We start from the raw sequence: 12,973 nt of genomic DNA, 5'->3' as shown, positions 1-12,973 counted from the left end.
AGCTGCCCATGATTTATCTGGAGGCTAATGCCCATTTTCTCCTCCCCATGTAATGTGGTTTAGCTCAGAAAGGGAGGTAAATGCAGAATGAGGATTAAACTGTGTAAGCCTGATGGATGTTTTGTAGGTGATGCTTTGCAGAAAATCATTACTTTGAAATGTTGGAATAGAAAAGAACATTTTTCAGGCTTTTCAGACATAACATGTTGTGGAGAAGGAGCTTGGAGCAGATGTACTCATAGTTTATTCCATTTATCATATTAAAAATAAAGAAAAGACAATTTCAGCTCATTTACTGCTTTATTAGTTCAAATAAACAGCTTTTCTAATCGATGTGTATGGCAAGCACAATGCTTTCATAATTGGCAGTGGTGGTTCCAAAATTAATGGGACTGTCCTTGTTTATGGTCTGTAACAAGTCACACAGTCGATACATTGGTCTAATCCAGCCCTTACCTCACGTTCGTTTTGGCACGGGAAAAATTATAATCTTACTTTTAAATTTTAAAGCATTTGAGGGTTGTTGTTTTCCCCCCATCCTTTTGAGAAAGCGCAGTTGGAAATGAGCAGAGCTGCACAGGAAATGGTCCCAAGGAGAATGGCTCAGCTACATCTGAGGGAGTCTTATGCTCTTATTTATCCAGAGGTATTTATTGATTTTACCTTCTTTTGCAAAAATGCTGATTTAGTTTATGAGGTGATAGAAGAGGCTGGGAGAATAATTTTACCTATAAGAGTACAGAATTGTCCAACTAATTGCCCAGGAAAAAGAGAAAAGATTTGCTGATCTACCCCTGCAGATGTTTCTCATCTGGAATACAGACCATTTCCAGATATTTATTTTTTTGATTACTGTTTATTTTGATGCTTTATTACATGGCCATTGCCAGGAAGGAAATGGTGCTTAGAAATCCAGCAAGATGTTTTTTCTACTTTGGTACTATTTATTTAGTAACAATTTGGGGTTTAACCCCTTTTTCCCCCTTTTCTTTGTCTAATTGTGAGCCCTCACTTCCATCCTTCACTGGGAACAGCAAAACACACTGGTCCTGGGCTGAGACCCATCATGGTTGTTATTAAACTCCCAGAATTTCATGGAGACATTAATGCTCATTTCCAGATTGTAACAAATAAGGACCTGTTGGCTTTTTTTGCCACCTAGTGCTTCTGTCCCTGCATTACTGTGGAGGGTTGTGTGTGTGAGGAGTGAGGAACCATATGGTGCTGCAGCTCCTCTGCCAAACCCCTGTTTGGTTTGTCAGAGGAGTTTCCTTGCACGAGTGGAATAAACTCAAACCTTCCCTGGTTTGCTCGAGACCCACCAAGGGCTGTGGAAAACCTTCTGTGTGCTGAGTGGGAGAAAACAGGGAGCACCTCTTGCTTCTGGTCTGATTTTAAACCTGGTGATCCTTCTCCCTGGAAGATGCTGAGCTTGCTGATGTTTTGTGAGTTCGATAGGATGGTGCATGTTCCCACTGTGGACAGAGCTTCAAATCTCATGGCTGGACACACAGAGCCACTCTGTCCTCTGGGCTGGCAGCAGTGATGCTCCAACACCCCTAAGCTGTGGTTCCATATGATTAAAAATGGCTGGAAAATTAAATATATGCAAAGCCAACAATCTCATGCCACTTTATTTCTCCAGATTTCTCCCATAGCTGTTGGTGTGCCAAATCTGCCTCAGGCACTTACACCCACAGGTACATGTGATTTGTAATTTAAGGTGATGCTGTGCATTATAGCTGGAAATGGGCTACACCTGGATCCAAACTGGGTGTTTGCAAGAGCCCCAGTTGGGTTGGGGGGTGTGTTCATGCTGAGGGATGTGCAGCCCCTCCTTTCCCTGTGCAGGCTCTGCCTTGAGCAAACCCCGGAGCACAATGGAGCTGTTCTGCTCCAAACGGGAGCAGGAAGGTGGGTGGATTAGGAAATATTTTATAGTAGGGATTTTTCTTCCACTGAGCCATGTCACACTCAAGTCCCACCATTGCTTTATGGCCACGTGCCTGTCCTACCCTGTGAGCAGCAGACCTGCTGCTGTCCATCTGTCCATGTGTCCATCCGTGTGTCCGAGGCAGGGCTCTGGTCCTGCTTGGAGTCACCAGGGGCAGTGCTTGGCAAGGCTCTGCAGTGCCTGTGGCCGTGGGGTACAGCAGCACTGACAGGCTCCTGCAGTGGGTGATATATTGCCTTTTGGTCCCTGGTGATGGCATCCAGACCTCCCAACCTTTCATAATCCACAAATGGAAAAGTGGCACTTAAAATGAATTTATTCAGGTGGGAGCTCTGTAAAACATGAAAATAAGGCTTTTGACTTGCTGCACCTACACTTGAGTGTCAATGAAAAGCTTTTTATTTGGTTTTAGAGCCAGACTTGCAGAAGTCAATGTGCCTTGTGGTCTGGACCTCTGTGTTACGGGAGCCAGACTGGAACAGGGCACGGACAGGGCGGAGGGGATTGGGAGTGAAGCTGCCCAGTGAAAGACCAGCAAATCTTTGAGCATCTTGGAGGCAAGAGTTTGCTAGGGGAAGGCTGGAAATGGGAGGGGAGAGATGAGACAGACAATCCCCCAGATGAAATTCCTTTGGGATTAATAAGTAAGTCTTTATTTGCATGTCATAATTTTTTGTCCCTGCTTTGTGCAGTGGGATCGCCCGGTGCTCCCTGGCTGCTGCCTCCCTGCTGGAGCAGGGGAGCATCTCCTGCCAGAGCTTCCAGCTGCATTCAGCCCGAGGGGCTGCGGGTGGAGAGGAGGGAGCAGGGGACGGTGGTGGAGCAGCAGCAGCGAGCAGGCGCCGCTGCCTTCGCCCACTTATTTGATTTGACACTGTCCTCAAACACAAGGTCATTTACAGCCCGCCCGGGGCTGCCAGACGAGGAAGTTACCTTGCGAAGGAAGGAACCAGCCCATGCTGTCTAAATATTGTCAATTGTGTGCTGAATGGAGGCCACAGCCTGAGGAACCTCAATAGTAGCTCTTTGTGTTCCTGGCCGCCTCCTGCCAAAGTACTTTCCATAATTAGGAGTAAAACGTATTTACATTCCTGCCGTGCTCGGTGCCGGCACACACCTGTGCGCGTGTGTGCGTTCATGTATGAGGTGCAAGCATTTATACTCCTGTGCTTTTAGAGTGCCTGTTCCTGCCTGGAGTCATGGGAATGGTGCAGCAACCAATGGAGGTAACTGGGATGTGTGGGACAGTCAGGGGTTGTAACGGTGAGAGGAGAAGAAATCCAATGGATTCCCCTCTGCTAGGCAGGAGCAGATGCTGTATTTGGTCTGAATCGGAACGTCCGGGCTGAATGCCGCCTTTTAAAATTCATTGACGTTTGCACGGAAACCAGAAAAATGGGCTTAAGTCAAGAATGCAATAACCTCACTCAAAACTGCCCTCCATGGCAGGCACTCATCCGCTTCCAGCCGTTCTGCTCGCGGGAAGATAAATGGAGGAGTGGAATCCTGTGTATGGCTGCATGGCAGCGGGGCTGGAATACCGTGGGTGATGTACAACAGCTTTTCCAGGCATGTTTCTCCCCCTCCCTCCATGATAACTCGCAGCCAGACATTGATTAGTTCAGTTTGGGGGGAAAAAGAGTCGTGCAGGACAACTGGATACTTCAGCAGAGAGATTCCTGAACCGAGTCCAAGGGAGAACGGAGCAGTCACGTGGTGCTGGCACCGTGCCTGCTTCCAGCTGCCGAGTTTCATTAGGAGACAGCCAAAATACATTAATTAGTCTTCTAACATAACTCTCCTGTGTAGGCAGTGCTGTGGCTTTCACAGGAGCAGAGGAGATGGTCTGTACAATGTGTGAATGATGGCTGTGATGCAACCTCCGTGTCAAGATGTGTCCCCTGCCTGAGGCTTCCAGGAGTCCCCCTGGGCGGTGGGATCGTGTTGGGGAGACCGGGGCAGAGGAGGCAGCCTGCTTTAGGTTTGGGCTTTCCCAAAGTTTAGTGTGGCTCCAGATGCAGGGCTGTTTCCTACCTGTTTTGTGCAGGAGGCTGTAGCCAGGTGGGGGTTGGTCTCCTCTCCCGAGAACAGGTGACAGGACAAAAGGAAACGGCCTCAAGTTGCACCAGGGGAGGTTTAGGTTGGATACTGGGGAAAATTTCTTCCCTGAAAGAAGAGTGGAGTCCCTATCCCTGGAGGGATTTAACAGCTGTGTGAATGTGGCACTTGGGGACATGGGTTAGAGGTGGCATTGGCAGTGCTGGGGAATGGCTGGACTCGATGATCTTGGAGGGCTTTTCCAACCTGAATAGTTCTGTGACTTTGTCTATGATTCTGCCTCTACATGAAGTCTCATCTGACAGATCTCCCCAACAATGATTTCAGACAAATATTCTAAAATGGCTACATCTGTGTTCCTCTTGTGGGGCAGTCAGAAAAGACACCCACAAGTGCACCAGGGCAATCCCTGCTACTGTTGCAAAACTCCTTGTAAAAATTCTGCAGAAATCCAAGGAAAAAGTCGCGCTCAGTCTAATCATGAGTTTACTTTTCCTCCGGAAGCTTTCTGAGCTTCCAGGCACTTAATGGAAACACCAGTGCTCCCACTTGGAGGGCAGGCTGGAAAGTTTGCGTGGGCTTGTGTGAGTGCCATTTTTGTCCGTCAGAAGCCTCTTTCCATTATGCTTTTGTCAGACTTTGCCTTCGTAAAGGGGAATTTGGACTTTCCATGTCAAAGCCCTCTGCAAATGCTACCCAAGACCTCTCATCAGTGCTGTACTTTGTACAGGAACACCTCCCAGTGCCTGCCCACGAGTGGGGAAGGCAGCTCTAACACTCCTGCCCTTTGAGGGAAATGTCTGTTATTTGGGATTTTTCATTCTTTCCCCCCTCGGCGTTCACCATTTCGGATGCAGGCTCATGCTCCTGCTCTCTTTAACGGCCTGTTTTTCCTCTAACCACTTCCAGCTCCAAAACCTCTCTACATCTTCTCAATGTAAATACACTTAACTTGCCCAGAGCAGGCTGGGGAGACAGTGGTGACCTTCAGCTGAGAGCAAAGCATTTCAGTTTGACCTACTTTGCTGCAGAGTGGGTTTGGCTGTGGCAGGGCAGCTCTCTGCTCCCTGCCCTCCTCTTGGGGAAGGTCCTTGAGGAGATGCTCCATGCGAGTGAGAGAGCAGGGCTTAAGGAGGATGGAAACCTCAGGCCCTGAGTTTTGGGTGATGTTTGGGTAGCTGGGTGCTGGCTTTCTCCATAGTGCCAGGTTTTATATTTGCAGCTTTAGATGTTTGATTGTGCCTTTAAAAACATCTGCCACAGGTCGGTAACACAAAATGCCCGTCACAAAACACTCGTTTTTCATTCACTACCTCATTTTTTTCTCTTTGCTTGCTTTCCTCAGGGCTGGTCGTGTGAAGGGAGCAGCTGCAGGAGGAGCCAGGCTGCCGTGGTCCTTCCCAAGGCTCCTTGGCTGCACCAGGAAAAGCTGTGGTTGCTTTGTCTCTCTTGTCCTCTGTCAGAACTTCTGGGCAGTGCCAGTGCAGCTGTGGCTTTGCCTGGGTGGTGATAACACATGGCACCACAGAGGGGCTGGTCCTTCTTCCAAATCTTCAGGAGGAAAATTCTAAGTGTAGAGAATTTGTCAGTCCCCAAATCTCCTTCTCCTTTGAGTGTGTGTGTATATATGGGCATATAATATTGCAGCCTTCCAGTGCCTAAAGGGGCTCAAGGAGAGCTGGAGACTTTGGACAAGCAGTCACAGGACACAGGGAATGGCTTCCCACTGCCAGAGGGCAGGATTAGATGGGATATTGAGAGGAAATTAATTCCTGTGAGGGTGGGGAGGCCCTGGCACAGGGTGCCCAGGGCAGCTGTGGCTGCCTCTGGATCCCTGGCAGCATCCAAGGCCAGGCTGGAGTAGCCTGGGACAGTGGGAAGTGTCCCTGCCCATGGCAGGGGTTGCACTGGATGATCTTGAAGGTCTCCTCTGAGCCAAACTGTTCTGTGTCTCTGTGATTCTAGGAGTGTATTAATTGGGGATAATTTAATAAATGCACACTAGGGATGCTTAGCTCTTTAGATGTTGCCATTTTCTGCAGTAGTGGTTTCTCAGGAAGGCTGTGGGGTGGCCCCTCTGGAAGTACAGTTGTCTTTTGTTAGGGGATGTGTGTCTTTAAAACCAAGTTCCCTCCTTATCTCAAGTTTAAAGTGCAAAATTCCCAGGTTGGAAGCAAGCTAAAATTTCCTGTTCCAGCTGCATCTGCATTCAGTCCTGGAAGCAGATACTTGGCTGCAATTTAAAAAAAAAAAAGAATAGAAATTGATATTGCAGGTAAGAAGGAGCAACTGAGGAAAAAATCCTTTCAGAAGCCCTTCAAGCAGTTTTCAGGATAGTTTTCACTTATTCCTGAATAATTCCTACCACTGGTCACCCATTAAAAATAACAAACCCAAACTCAACCCCACGTCCCTGCTGATAAACACCATGGACTTGCTTGTAGCTTATCTAATGCCTGAACATCTGTTTCTCCCTTGCTGAGAGGTTCCCTTGGACGAGTTAATGCAATTCCCTATGCAAAGGTTAAACAAAGTTGAGAGGCTCCGACCGGTGGCCTCGTGCCACGGGGCCTGTGCTGCACAAACAGCTGCACTCTGGAAATGTCCCATTGTAATTCAGAAAGAAGCTCAGGATGGGAAGAAAGTCACCCAGCCTAAGCCTGGCCTGCAGCAGGGTTGGGCTCGATGGTCTTAGAGGGCTTTTCCAGCCTTAGTGATCCTGTGATTCTGAGCTAGTCCAGTGTGGAAAGGGTGTTTGGAGTGCTCATGTGCCCTGGGTCTGAAGAGCTGGTGCTGGTGGTGAGCTCTGCACCCTGCCTTCTGCCTTGGCAGTGCCATCAGCTTCCTGTGGGCTGGTCTTGGAAGCTGCAGGCCTGTTCTTGGTAGTTTGTGTGCACAGGACTATTTACATTTTTGATTATTTAATACTGTTCTGTGTGTTTGACAGAAGGACCTTTCATGGCTGGGACAGTTGGAGATGGGAAGGGCTGCAGGGTGATCCCAGCACCGACTCCTGGAGCTGCTGGGCTGAGCTGAGCCCTGGGGGTTGGGTGCCAGAGATATTCCAAGTGACACTGACACAGCTGGGGACATCACACGGGCACGGGGGGATTGCCACCCACCTGTAACCTTGTGGGGAGATCGGGATGGCCTTTGGGATGAGGGACTCCCAGCCCGCTGCCCCTTTCCCTCATCCCCATCGCTTCCCCCTCGCAGGAGCAGGTTGGGTGTGACCACACCAGGTGGTCCAGAATCCAGGGTGGGGTTGTGCCCGTGTCCGTGAGCTGTTCCCTTTCACTTTTGTGCCCTTTCCTTTCTGTCTCGGCTTTTGGCTCCTCTGGCTCCGCATCCTGCGGGGCTGCACTTCACACACGGAGCAGGAGCATCAAAGGGGAGCTCCTGAATAAACCCCTGCTTTATGACATCTCTTCAAAGTGCCTTTTTAAGAGTTCAAAGGCCATGAGGAAAGGAGGGGATCAAAATCAAAGGAAGATTGGGGGTAGGGAAATTAAAGCCTCAGAGGAACTTTATGGCGAGTTTTCCGTAACACTTTCAATGCCAAAATCACAAGTGTTCCCAGCACTGACTCTTCCCTGGCTGTCAGATTCCCTGGTTGCCTGCACTGCTTTCAGGGCAGCTCAGCAGCTCCCAGGAGCTTCAGCCCCACATACAGACACAGGGCATCCACAACTTCACTTTTTCATGAATTTTTTTCTAAGACCAAAACTTCCCATTCTGCTCCTCCAGGCCGATGGGGAGATGTTTGTTCTGAACTGGTTCGAAGTCCTGGGGCTGGCAGCAGAGCTCACCTTTATTGAAAAGCTTATTTTTTTTTTGCTTTCAGGAAATGCATCCCCCTCTCTTCTCTTACTGTCTTCTACTGCAGCACCATAATTTTGTCCATGTTTGGGAAATTTCCATTACTGCTGGGGGAAAGGGACTTCTCCTGAGTGAAGACTGTGGGACCTGACTCGAAGCAAGACGAGAGAAGCAAAGCCTCTGTGTGAACGTCGCAGGAAACATCTACAGACTCTGCTTTACAGGGAAGAAACGCAAATCAGTGAGGTATAAACAGCTTCATATTGAGGTAACTCTTATGATTTTATCAGTTTCCTGTCTTTTTTTAAACAGTATAGGAAGAAAAGTGTACAAAGCAAGGGAAAGAAATCAGGCTGGTTGCAACTCAGGATCAAACCCTTTATGATGCTGGACGGAGGTGAGCTGGAACCACATCCCGACTGTGGGGAGCAGAGTGGGGCAGGGATGAAGCTGGGAAGGACTGGGATGCACATTATGCTTCTCCCAGGTTCTGATACAATTTTAGGAGCTTTCAGACTCGTTTCTTGAAATGGAAAGACTGAGAAGACAAATTAATTACCTGAGAAAAGAAAGTGGGTATTGGTGGAGGGAGGGAAGGCTCCTGCTCAGAGAAGCTGTGGAGTTTCCTTGGGGTTCCTTGAGCTGTGCAGGAGCAGCCTGTGGCTCCAGTTTGGTGCTCCCACATTTAAACCATCAGTTAACAAATGCATTTCCTCCATAGGGGGGCTGTTTCCTCATCCCAGTGCTTTTCCAGAGTTCATAGTGTGTGTTCCTGCAGGAACTCTCAGCCCTCATCCTGCCCAGGTGAGCTCACCTGCACCAAGTACTTTTCCCACAGGTGCTTTCCAGGGCTGCTGCTCAGAGAATGGCACAAAACTGTTGCTGAATTCCCTTCTCATTAATTCATTCTCCTGTTTTTAATATATTGGACTACACACCTTGCCCTCTGTGCTCTGCTTTAGGCAGGCACCCAAAAATAGTCCAGAATGGTGCAAATATGGGAGATAAAACTCAGCGTGTGATGAGCTGTGTGGGTGGTGGTCTGGAGGACAACTACTGCCAAGAAACAAATTAAATTGCTTGTTCTTCACCCAGAGAAGTCCCAGTTTCACTAATTATCACTGCAAAGGACACCTCAAGGTGAAATCCAGTCCGAGTTTAATGTATCTCAGCAAAAAGATAGTTTTATTCACTGGTAACAGTAAGGGGGAATTTAAGGCATGTGGAGTAACTAATCAGATTGGAACTTGGCTTGGAGACTGGGGCTGGGACCAGTAAGGTTTGTTTACAAGAGGGGATTTGCATCGAGGAGAGACCCTTTAATACAGGCTCTTTACATTAATTGGTTTGAAGCTGGCCTGTCTCAGTGAACAGATGGCTTTATTTCCCTCATGGTGCTCCAGGCCACGTGGGGGGATTTCCTTTCCAAACGCTGTGGGCAGTGGGGACAGGCACACAAAGTCCCATCCTGCGCCGTGCCGGGGCTGGGGCACGGCGGGACCGTGCTGGCAGTGCCTGGTGGGGAAGGAGCCCCATGGCTGCTCGCTCAGCATCCCATAATAGCACGGTTGTTAAAGGATGTGGCAGTGTCCAGGAGGTTATTAATGCCTTCCCATGTGAACTGGGAGCCTGGTGATTTCCATCCACCTCCGCCAGAAATAGAAAGGGGCTTTTTTTGAGTTCCCCTCTTGCTCAGCCCCGGATGCAGCCCCAGGGACAGGGCTGCGCTGGGAGCGCTCCCGGGGCTGGGATGATGCTCCTGCTGGGGGAAGAGCAGTGAGTCAGCAGAGCTGAAGACATCTGTGGGTGATGTCGGTGCTTCCTCGTGGCGCTGGGACACGCAGTTCCTCCCCGCTGGTGACACCTCACACGGGGCATTCGGGCTGTAGCATGGGGCTGTTTGCCCCTGGAGCAGTAGCCCTTGGAGCATCTCTGTGGCCTCCTCTGGACTCACTCCAGCAGGTCCAGGTCCTTCCCTTGCTGGGGACCCCAGAGCTGGACACAGTGCTCCAGGTGGGGCCTTGCTAGCATGGAAGAGAGGGAGGAATCACCTCCCTCGACCTGTGCCCACCCTTCTTTTAGTGCAGCCCAGGACGTGGTTGGCTTTCAAATAACAAAGGCTTGGTGCTCCATGGCAGCACAGTGGGGCTTCCACAAAGCTGGAGGGTTGAAGAGAAGTTAATTGGATAGACTCGGAGTGCTCCCTGTTGCAGGTGGGCTGCAGCGTGGCCTCAGCTCCAGGTCTGTGCTGGGTCTTACTTTATTTTTGTGGGTGCTGCTAAGAGATGACCTCCCCTGGAAGCTGCAGGACCTGCACAGATGCAAACTGGCTGAGGAGGGAGGGAGGCTCCTTGAAACCCAAAGGGCAAATGAAAATCTGTTTGGGAATCCTCAGCCAGCTCCACACAGGCACTCCCAGAAAACCAGTGCTGGGCACAGGATATGGCCATTTCCCAGGAAGATCCTGGAGCATGGCACCTCCTGGCACTGTTTGCAGTGTCCTTTCCTAATGAAACTGGGTTTTTGTGCTTTTCTTAGGCTGCAAATGGTTATGCAAATTCCTAAATATTTTCCTACTTCCCTTTTCGGATGTCTAACATTATGTATTATTTTCTGATACTTACCTCACCCGGGAAATCTGTTTTCCATCTCGCTTCAGCCAAGGTTTTCTTTTTAACCAGTCCTTCCCAGTATTTTCCTTTAACACTTCTGGTTTGCTGAGTGAACTTTGCAGTGTGAGGGTAAATGAAAGTGAAAATGTATTGCTTGTCACACACTGGCTGTTTAGAGAGGGTTTGGGGTTTTTTTCCCCCTCTGGATTTGAAGAGGGAGATATAAATCATTGATTTAAAACCAGGGTAATTTAACAAGATTATAGGAGAGGGAAAATCCACTTCCTACCCAAAGTAACAGTCTCTTAGGTCTCTCCACCTACACAAGCCATATGCATCCTCCAAGCTGCCCAAGATCCTCTTTTGTGTGTTTCTGGCAGGACTGTGGTGTAATAATTAAAGTCCATATGCAAAGCTCTCTTGGTGGGTCTTTTAATTACTTTGTAATTGGTCAGAGAGTTACCATCCCTCAGCCCCCAGCCTGCTCTCTGCCTTTGGAAAGTCCCGGACCTGAAGGGATATTCCAAGCTCCTAGTCCCAGATCAGAGGGATGTGATCAGGAGTTGCCTTTTTGTGCCATCTCCCTTTTTAACAAACATGAGCGAGCTGTGCTTTTCCTTGCTGGGAGTGAAGCTCTGGGCTGGGGAGAGCAGAGGGATTTGTGCTGCAGCAGCCTGGGTGGGATGCTGGATCCGGAGGGCTCTGCATCGGAGCAAAGGGGTGGAGAGAGGGATGGCGAAGGGAACGCTGATCCCTGGCTGGAGTTCTGGTTTCCAGTTGTGGGGAGCCTTTGTGGTGACCCCAGGGGGAGCATGGGATAACAGAGCTCCTCACTCAGAGCTCTGGCACAAAAAACTCAGGCATCAATTGGGCTAAGTGACATAATCCAAATTCACTTGGTCCTTGCCATGATGCTCCCCCTTCTCCCGAGGGCAGGTAGCTCCCAGGTTACCCAGGGCAGGATGCAGAGGCTCTGTCTGTGTTTCTGAGGCCAAACACTGACTTCTAGAGACAGGTACAGCCCCAGATCTCAGTGGCACTGCCACACCTGAGCAGGTACCACATGAAATACCCTCAAAATAACAGATATCCTGCTCTTGTTATTCCCACTCTCGTTGAGAGTCAGGACTCTCACCAGGCACAGGGACTGGAGTCAACAGATCTTTTTAATAGATGTAGCAAACCACACATAATCCTTTGATTCTGGGAGCTGGAACTCCAAGCCCAGCTCTTGTACCACAAACATGGGCGTCACTTGGGTTGTCAGTTCAGCAGGAACATGTCACCAGAAGAGGTGTCCTGGAGCCTGCTTTGCTCCCACTGGCAGGACAGGCTTCCAGTAATGAATTTCCAATGAAATGTTTTTCTAAGTATAGCAAATTATTTTTACAAACATTTTCCTGGGAAGAGAGTCTGAAACTAGAGCCAAAAAAGAGAAGACTGAAATTCAGGCAGTGCCTGAACAAAAAATCAAAGATGGATTGCATGCTAGTCAGCTTTTATTGTCAGGCTAACCTGTAAACCTCACATTAATGGGTTTTAAGGAACTTCATTCCAATATGACCAGTCTGTGTCTCTGAAAATTGGAATGGCTTAGAACAGTGCCATCAAAGCCAGCTCTTCCCTCTCCCCACATGGTCCCAGGATGCCCTGGTGGCACTGGAGAAGGGTGGGTGGCAGAGGTGACAGCTGGCAGCAGGTCACTGGCAACGCTGGTACAGCCTGAGCAGAATCTCACGTCCAACAGCCCCTGATGAAAATTATTTTGTGTTTATTCTCCATTCTAAATTCTGCAGCAAACTTCTGTTCTATTTCCAGACCAGAGCCACATTCCAGTTGCAAATGCTCTCGGTTTTGGGGGAAAAGAAGGAGTAATTCTTAGTCACCATTAAGAGAAGTGTGACCACCCATGCCCAGATGTCCCATGCCCTACAAACGTGAAGGCAGCACGTTTGTGCTGATGGAGACGGCTCAGCTGTGGCAGGCTCAATGCTCCCTGCTTTCTTTTCCAGGAAAGATTCCCACTGGAAGCACAGGGGCTGGCAGCACCATGCTGTTTGTGAGCATGCCTATCTTCCCATGGCTCTTGAGCTCAGCTGGGGAATTTAATTAGAAGTCAACTATGGAAAAATCCATAATACTTACATAGAGGTGGTGTGGGCTGTGTGCAACTGAGGGATAATCTTAATGCAAACCTGAATGTAGGTTATTGTTCAGCAGGAAGAAGTTGGTTGATATTTCTAAAGCAAAAAAAAAAGAGAAAAAGGCCACCCACCCCCAGCCAAAACCCCAACCACAAACCCCACGCAGGGCACTAACCCTGGGCAGTGGGAAAATGTGATACTACGGATGGTTCTGCTCAAGGGCTGTGCTGGGGTTTGTGGTGTGGGTTATTGGCACCCTGGGAGCCAAGGTGGGCTAAGGGAGCCTTGGAATAATGCAGGTGGTGGATATTTTATGGCATGTTCTTGCTTGCTTGAGGAGGAATTGGGGATAGAAGTTGGGAGGGTGGTAGATGCTCATCATCGCG

At 49.1% G+C, this 12,973-nt stretch overlaps 1 long non-coding RNA gene across 4 annotated transcripts in view; it reads left to right on the top strand.

The window, feature by feature from the left end:
• The first annotated feature begins 1,810 nt into the window (after positions 1–1,810).
• LOC138117972 (uncharacterized) overlaps positions 1,811–12,973 on the top strand; it is a 19,299-nt gene continuing 8,136 nt past the window's right edge. For 3 of the 4 annotated variants that reach the window (XR_011154931.1, XR_011154933.1, XR_011154932.1), the window contains exons 1-3: positions 1,811–1,914; positions 7,857–8,099; positions 8,553–8,635. This is a non-coding gene — a long non-coding RNA (uncharacterized lncRNA). Of the gene's footprint in view, positions 1,915–7,856; positions 8,100–8,552; positions 9,136–12,973 lie in introns of those variants that run through there. The other variant, XR_011154930.1, reaches the window with a different exon arrangement.

The sequence above is a fragment of the Aphelocoma coerulescens genome, chromosome 13 (assembly GCF_041296385.1).
Source record: "Aphelocoma coerulescens isolate FSJ_1873_10779 chromosome 13, UR_Acoe_1.0, whole genome shotgun sequence".
NCBI lineage: Eukaryota > Metazoa > Chordata > Aves > Passeriformes > Corvidae > Aphelocoma > Aphelocoma coerulescens.
This window is presented reverse-complemented; position numbering and strand designations above follow the sequence as displayed.